The 7,859-nt window shown below is 48.3% G+C and overlaps 1 long non-coding RNA gene across 1 annotated transcript; it reads right to left on the reverse strand.

Annotated features, from left to right (window-relative positions):
- Window positions 1-4,152: 4,152 nt before the first annotated feature.
- LOC132592664 (uncharacterized) lies at window positions 4,153-7,529 on the reverse strand. The gene is made up of 2 exons (XR_009558203.1): window positions 7,385-7,529; window positions 4,153-5,630 (listed from the first exon to the last, which is right to left on the reverse strand). It is a non-coding gene; the product is annotated as an uncharacterized LOC132592664 (long non-coding RNA).
- Between the last annotated feature and the right edge of the window lie 330 nt (window positions 7,530-7,859).

The raw sequence follows: 7,859 nt of genomic DNA on the forward strand, positions 1-7,859 counted from the left end.
CGGCGTATCCGTGTGCTGCTCTGGTTTGCCAGAAGCGGCTTTGTCATGCTGGCCACATGACCTGGAAGCTATACGCCGGCTCCCTCGGCCAATAATGCGAGATGAGCGCGCAACCCCAGAGTCGGTCACGACTGGACCTAATGGTCAGGGGTCCCTTTACCTTTACCTTTAAGGGCAGCAGATGGGAAGAGAGACCAGCCTCACCCATGAGGCACCACCTACTAAACTGGATTTAATTGGGACTTACATTAATTAGTCGGGAGGAAAAGGGCTGGACTTAGAACAGGGCTATCATCCTGATCCTAAATATAGTTATTAGAGATACTGTATACTTCAGAAATCCCCTTCCATTCGATCCCTTTAACAAGTTGTTGGTGAGACAGGCCAAGGCCAAAGGCATCACACATTTTCTTGAGTTCATTAAAGATAATTAAAGAAATTAAACCAGGGGTCTCAGTTGCTTGGTGACTTCCTTTTCTTTGATTTATGGCCCCCTTGGGTTCAGAGGGAACCAGTTCTGCCAGGGCTGGTTCCTCTAATCTGAATTTTACAAGAAACGGATGTGCTAAAAGAAGCAACAAGCCAGTGGTGCTTCTGGTTGCATTTTCAGCCTGATTTATAGAGCTGTAAAACAATCTGGATCAGGGAACCGCCATTAACTTCAAGAGTGCTGTGAACACTGCTTCCCACACCCCCACAAAAACCCCTTCTGCTTTAGGACTTCTGAACCAGGTTCAGAAATGGCACTGAAAGCTATTCTCTCTCTCCATTACTTTGAAAAGTGTTTTAAGACAAAGGTAATATACACAAGCTGTACAGCAGATGGAGCTGAAATGGCACCAGAATAGAGGCACAGAGACCAAGCAGCACAAAGCTCTATATTATGTTATATAGTGTGATGCAACAGCAAAAAAAGCTCTTCTAGGCTGCATCAAGGAAAGTATAATGTCCAGATTTAGGGAAGTAATAGTACCACCCTCTTCTGCTTTGGTCAGACCACACCTGGAGTACTGTGTCCAGTTCTGGGCACCACAATTTAAGAAGGATGTTGACAAGCTGGAATGTGTGCAAAGGAGGGCAACCAAGGTGATAAGGGTCTGGAAACCAAGCCTTATGAGGAATGGTTGAGAGAGTTGGGCATGTTTAGCCTGGAAAAGAGGAGCCATCTTCAAATGATACATGATATGATAGCCATCTTCAACTAGCTAAAGGGCTGCCACATGGAAGATGGAGCAAGCTTCTTTTCTCCTGCTCTAGAAGGGAAGAACCAAACCAATGGCTTAAAGTTACAAGAAAGGAGATTCCAATTAAACATCAGAAAGAACTTTCTGACAGTAGGAGCTGTTCCACAGTGGAAATGACTTCCTTGGGAGGCTGTGGATTCTCCTTCACTGGAGGAGTTTAAGCAGAGGTTGGATGGCCATCTGTCATAGATGCTTCATCTGAGATTCCTGCACTGCAGGGGGGTTGGAGTAGATGACCCTCAGGGTCCCAACTCTACAATTCTGATTCTATTCATTATTTTGTTAGTATTAATATTAGTAAATAGCACCTTAAGTGTTTATGGAGCTTTGCCTTTTGTAAAAAGTTTGCTGGCCTAAGTTTCAAGGGTAGGGCAGATGACCGTCCGAGGGCAAATAAAATATAGGGAGCCTGGGAAATGTGCACAAGGAGACACTTCAAATGAAACAGGAGAGATGAACCCCAGGAAGGGGTACAAGCATGAGGCAAAAATAATAATCCCGTATAACTCGCTAACATGCACATCAAAATTTGACTAGCTTCAGCTACGAAAACAAGATGCCTTCAACCTATTTCATATGGTAGGCTCCGGATGCTTCCAGTGCAGTTGGTTCCCCCACATCCAGTGTTTACGTATCTTCGTTTGGCAGGCTGATTTCCACACCTTCCCATTTCCCAGACATGGATATTTTCATTCATTCACTGCTATTCCATGGCTTGCCAATCAAATTGGTGGGTGGAGCTTCAGGAAATATATTCAGAGGTGGGGGACCTCCCCTCAAGCCCACCCCCCACTGTCTACTGCTCTGGGTATGTCTCAACCTGTATGCACACTTAAAAAACTACAATGCAGACGTGCAAAAGGGTGAATGTTCACAGCATTCTTATAGACAATGGGCAAGAGAGGTTTGTGCTCTTGTGGAGGGCAGGCATTTCCATTTGTTTTTAATACTGCTACCTTGTGCAATACCTCTGTATGGGACCATTTAACAGAATACAGTGGTACCTCGGTTTACAAACACAATTGGTTCCGGAAGTCTGTACTTAACCTGAAGCGTACTTAACCTGAAGCGAACTTTCCCATTGAAAGTAATGGAAAGTGGATTAATCCGTTCCAGACGGGTCTGCGGAGTACTCAACCTGAAGCGTACTTAACCCAAAGTATGAGTGTAATTGGTTCTGGAAGTCTGTACTTAACCTGAAGCAAACTTTCCCAATGAAAGTAATGGAAAGTGGATTAATCTGTTCCACATGGATCTGCGGAGTACTTAAACTGAAAGTACTCAAACTGAAGCGTACTTAAACCGAGGTATGACTGTATTGATTGACCTTTATCAACACAAACACCCCCCTAGCAAACAAACAAACAAACAAATTAGTGATTAGTCTCCAAGGTACTGTATGGTGATTTTGAGATGGCCGCTGCTCCTAACCAGCTTGTTTAAATCTGAATGGGTCTTCAGCAGAAATAATCTGGGTCAATGGGAACTATGTGACTAGATTGTGCTGCCATGAGGAGCAGGTGGACATAGGACCTGTTGCAACATTACTGCACCCCCCCAAAAAAAAAGTGTTAATGAGCTTGAGCTTCCATATCAACAGTGCCTACAGATTCCTTAGATTTCACATGGTACAGGGAAATACAGATTAACTTGCAAAAAGCAGGGGCTGTCGTTTTATACATACATGAGCAGCACCATTTCCACAATAAACTCCTACCTGGAAGTAGGAAGCACCCTTGAACGACACTGATCTCTGTCTCCTTTCTCAGACATTTTAAAAAATAAATACTAAATAAATTGAAAAGCAGCTTCAGAGGCCATGGTTAGCTGCAGAAGACGAGCCTATAGGTCCTTTAAGACTTTTCCCCACTAGTGAATTTCCCTATAATGGTTTTCCCCAAGCTGTTCCCCTACCTGTGGGAGAAAAGATGCAAAGTCTTCATATTGTGTTCACTGGAAGGAGAAGCACCTATTGGGGAAGGTTAGTTTTAGACTTAGAGGAACCAATGGCAGGAACAGCCCCTGCCATGCAGCATCAGAAGCTGTTTTTCAGGAGTGTGTGGGGTTTGTTCTGTTTTTTTATGCCAGGGATAGACTTAACAGGCTAAATGGAAAGTGCAGTTTGAGCCTCACTCAAGTCCATAGTAGACCCAGGCTGATGCAGTACCGCTCAGACTGAAGGCAGGGGCTTATATGATTCCGTTGCTCCCAATAAAAATAATGTCATTACTTTTATTATTGGTAATAATTTTTACTACAACAATAACTTGTTGCACACTAGACAGAGGGCCTTCTCGGTAGTGGCGCCCACCCTGTGGAACGCCCTCCCATCAGATGTCAAAGAGAAAAACAACTACCAGACTTTTAGAAGACATCTGAAGGTAGCCCTGTTCAGGGAGGCTTTTAATGTTTAATAGATCACTGTGTTTTATTTTTCTGTTGGAAGCCGCCCAGAGTGGCTGGGGAAACCCAGCCAGATGGGCTGGGTATAAATAATAAATTAATTATTTATTATTATTATTATTATTATTATTATTATTATTATTATTATTATATAGAAAGCTAGGATATCAAGAGGAAGTGCAGACTAGAATTCTGCTGAGCTCCCGGCACTAAGTTTTCTTTATGCAGGGTAAGTTTTGTGTGTGGAGTAATCCATAATATGAACCACCACATTCAGTCTGAAGTGGTACAGCCCTAACTCTAGGTCTGAGTCAGCTGCTAAAGAGACATTGCAGCTTGCTTTTAATTGGCTATGTAGCAACCTGTGTATTCACCCAGTGCGCTTCCAGGGAGGGGAATAATTCTTGCCTTTCTGGAGGAAGGAACTGTCACACTGAAAGATGGATTTCAAAAATCCCTTTTCAAAGAAGAGTTTCCCTGAAAAACAGCACAGTTGATCAAAAGCCAGGAGTTCAGATATTTTATTTTAAAATGCAAAGCTGGGTGGCCTTCATCTTCAGATCTCTCCACACATGCTCCTCTTTTTTGGTGGAAAACGGAGTCTGCCGCCTGAAGCCCTGCTGTCTGCAGCGTGACTTCCAGCTCTGGGTGCAGCTGCAAGTGATCCAAGTGTTTCAAACGCACCCGCCACTTGCAACACAAACATCTCTGGTTGGCTGCTGTTTCACTGGCTACCTTAAAGTTGCTAGCACTTGGAAGTGGAGTACCATGGGGGGGAGGGGAGGGAATCCATATATGGACATAATAAAAAAGCCTTGGTCCAATGTATGATTAGCCCAATAGCCTGCTTCCAGTGGCAGCTGGTCATACGCTTTTGAAAAATGCAAACGCAAGCAGGGGTATAAAGGCATTGCTCTTCTACCCTCCTTTACTGCCTCTACGCATCCAGCCGATTGTTCTGTTTAGCAGCCATGGTTAGAAGTTGTGGACAGCCCCCTCCCTTCCACCCTAACCACTGCCAATTTTAGCAGCCATCACCACATCTTGTGGCAGTGAATTCCACCATCCAGCACATACTGGGCAAATAAATGCTCCCCTTTGTCTCCTCCACTGTCTCAACTCTACTGCCAATCAGTTTCACTGGGTGACCTAGAGCAGGGGAGGTCTAGCTTCAAACTTTAAGGGGTTCTGTGTTTTACTACAACCCCAAGATCAACCAGACGCATATCCAGGCAAAAAAAAAAATTACTTGCACATCATTCATAGGGTCTGAACTGGTAGCCTGATAGATAAGAAATGAGACCTTGGGAGTCATAAAAGATAGCTCATCAAAAGGCAAATTACATGCAAGGACTCATTAGGAAAGGAACTGAAAATAAAGCTGCCAATAGCTTAATGTCATTATACAAATCATTTAGAAAACTCTGCTGGTCCCCTCGTCTCAAAAATGATATTGTAGAGTAAGAAAAAGTTATGAAAAGGACAATGAAAATGATAAAGGGGGTGGAGCAGCTCCCCTACTCCCCCTGCCATTAAGAAAGCTTGCAGCGTTTGAGACTTTATAGTTTAGAGAAAAGACGAGTAAAAGGTGGGATGATAATAGTTTATAAAATTATGCATGGCATGGGGAAAGTGGATAGAGAAAAGTTTTTCTCCCTCTCCTGTAACACTAAGAACTCCTGGGCACCCAATGAAGGTGAATGTTGGAAGATTGAGCAAGGTAAAAGAACACAGGACATAGTTAAACTACGGAACTTGCTGTCTATTTCTACTTGCCATGCTGGCTCTGCTCTGCTTCAGCGATGGAAGCAGCAATGCTTCTGAATACCAGCTGCTGGACGCTGCAGAAGGGGAGAGCGCTTCTGTGCTCCCTTCCTGCTTGCACATTTCCCTTAAGTGTCATCTGGTAGGTGGGCTGCTTTAAGAACATGGTGCTGGACTAGACGGGCCACTGGCCTGGCCCAGGAGGCTCCTTCATAGGTCCTTAGAAGGCAAACAGTTAGAATGAAAGAACAACAGAACAGCGTTAGAATGAAAGAACAAGGTGCCTCTGAGCAAAGAGGTTTGTTTTCAGTATCAAACTCACGGGAACCTGCAGCGCTTCACCCCCAAAACCTATTCTCAGTCACCCCAAGTTTGCATCATTTTAAGCAGCCTAGTTTAGGGAAGTCAAGGGTTGGTTGTTTTATTATCTCTGCTGCTTAAAACAATGAGGGCCAGAAATCCTTCCCTATCCACTCTCTCCATCCCTGACCTCTAAAGAAGTTGCTATGAAGGAGGGAAACTGCTTCCTGAGCTGCCCTGGAACATCCCGTTGCCCTGGCCGGGTCCTGCAAGCTGGAGGCAGCCTACAGCCCCAGCCTTCCACTATCCACCCATCGATGATTATTATTGATAAAATAATCCATCCCAAGCACGGGAACACTACGCGGGAATGGAGGCCAGCTGGCTTAAAAACCAGGCCTCGATTTCCCGCCCCATCTTAATAACAACGATATTGATACGGAAAGCTGTTCAAAGACAGGACTTGCGCCCCATTTTGTCCTCGCGCCCCTGAACTGTTCTTACTCAGCAGGCAGCTGGCGGGCGGGCGGCGGGGACCCCGGAAAGGAAGCAGCCTCCGCCCGGCCGCCCGCGTCTCGCCTAGCCTGGGCTGCGTGGCGCCGGCGCCGGCCGGTTAAAAGGGAAGCGGCCCCGCTGCGCCGCTCCTGAGGCGACAAAGACTCCAAAGCGCGGCTCGCTTCGCAGGCGAGGGCCGCGGGTGCCGAGCGAGGCCCTTGAGAAGCAGCGCCGCCGCCGGCTCCCTCCGCGGCGGCGCCTTTTGTGCGGCCTCGCCCATTCAGCAGCGCCCGACGTATTGTCCTCGCCCCGTTATTAATGGCCCTCAGGCGGGCAGAGGAGAGCAGCCGACTCCGAGGGGGCTCCGGACGAAGGGAAGGCCGAGTGGGCCTTCGCTAGCTCACGGGACTCTCCTCTCCCGGAGCCGCGCTAGCCCCGCTTCCTCGCCTGCTTTTCCAGCCCGCGTGATCCAGGGAAGAGACGAGAGAGGGAACAGCAGCGGCTCCTGAGGCAGCCGGCAGGGAAGGCGAAGCTGGCGCGCTTGGGGAGCCCGTCGCCTTCTTCGCGCTCGTTTGAGGGGCCCTTGGATTGCAAGCCGGCTACGCGCTTCCGAGAACTTGGGCTTAACGAGGATCCCGCTTTTTCTCGACCCACAGGCAGCAGCACCCATCATACACGGCGCGCGCTCCGTCACCGTTGTCGCAGGATCGCGGAGGGGAGCCGCGCCCACGAAACCACAAGCCCCGCTGATGTTTCGGGAGGAGGAGGATCCGCCCCCGAGTCTCCCCCCACTCCCTTAAAGTCTTTCGCAAGCCCTGCTGCTTGTAACCGAATCTCTTTAAGATCTCCAGCAGCATTTCCCGAAGGTGGGGGCTTCCCCCCCCCCACAAGCTCAGGCTTCAGTGGCGGCCGCGCGGAGCCCGGAAAGCAGGAGCCCGCTGAAGCCATACAGGCTCCTGGGCGCAGGAGAAAGCCGATCCCGGGGCCGGAGCTCTTCTGCATAGCCGCCTTCCCCCTTCCCCGCCTGCCGAAATCCAGGGCGCCTTCCTTCTGCCCCCTCGACCAGCACCTTGGTGGAGAGAAAGCCCCCGAATCCAGCCCCTGGCCGGTGCCTAGTCGCTCTCGCCCACCCGCTTGCAGGCGTCTGCAGTCACAGGAAAGCGAAACAAGCTACTCACCTGCGGCACGAGCGGAAAGTGCGGTGGACGGATTTCTAGCGAAGCTGCTGGAACTGCAGCCGTCTGCATGCGAATTTGGGTTGGCGGGGGCCCAGATGCGTAACTGGACCCTGTTTCCGAGCAAGCATGCATAGATAAGAGCCTGGCTGCAAAGTGGGTGGGTGGGTGGGGGGAGTTAAGTACGGAGATGTTAGTGGATGTGTGTTTATTCCGAATGACCTAACAAAAACACCAAAAAAATCCTACCGAACCTTTCCTCCCCTGTAAATGTCAACAGTATTGCAGCCTACGTTGTGGATAGGCTGCAACTCCAGCTATGGCGACCCCTCCCCCCCCAGCACTCCAGAAGTTTAAATATTTGCATGGGACTCTGGGTCCTGAACACGTTTACAATGCATGGATTCCAGTTTGAACATACTTGCATTTATGTACAGCTTACTCCCGCCACAGCACCTAACAGATTCACATAATGCCT

Source organism: Zootoca vivipara, chromosome 9 (assembly GCF_963506605.1).
Source record: "Zootoca vivipara chromosome 9, rZooViv1.1, whole genome shotgun sequence".
NCBI classification, from domain to species: domain Eukaryota; kingdom Metazoa; phylum Chordata; class Lepidosauria; order Squamata; family Lacertidae; genus Zootoca; species Zootoca vivipara.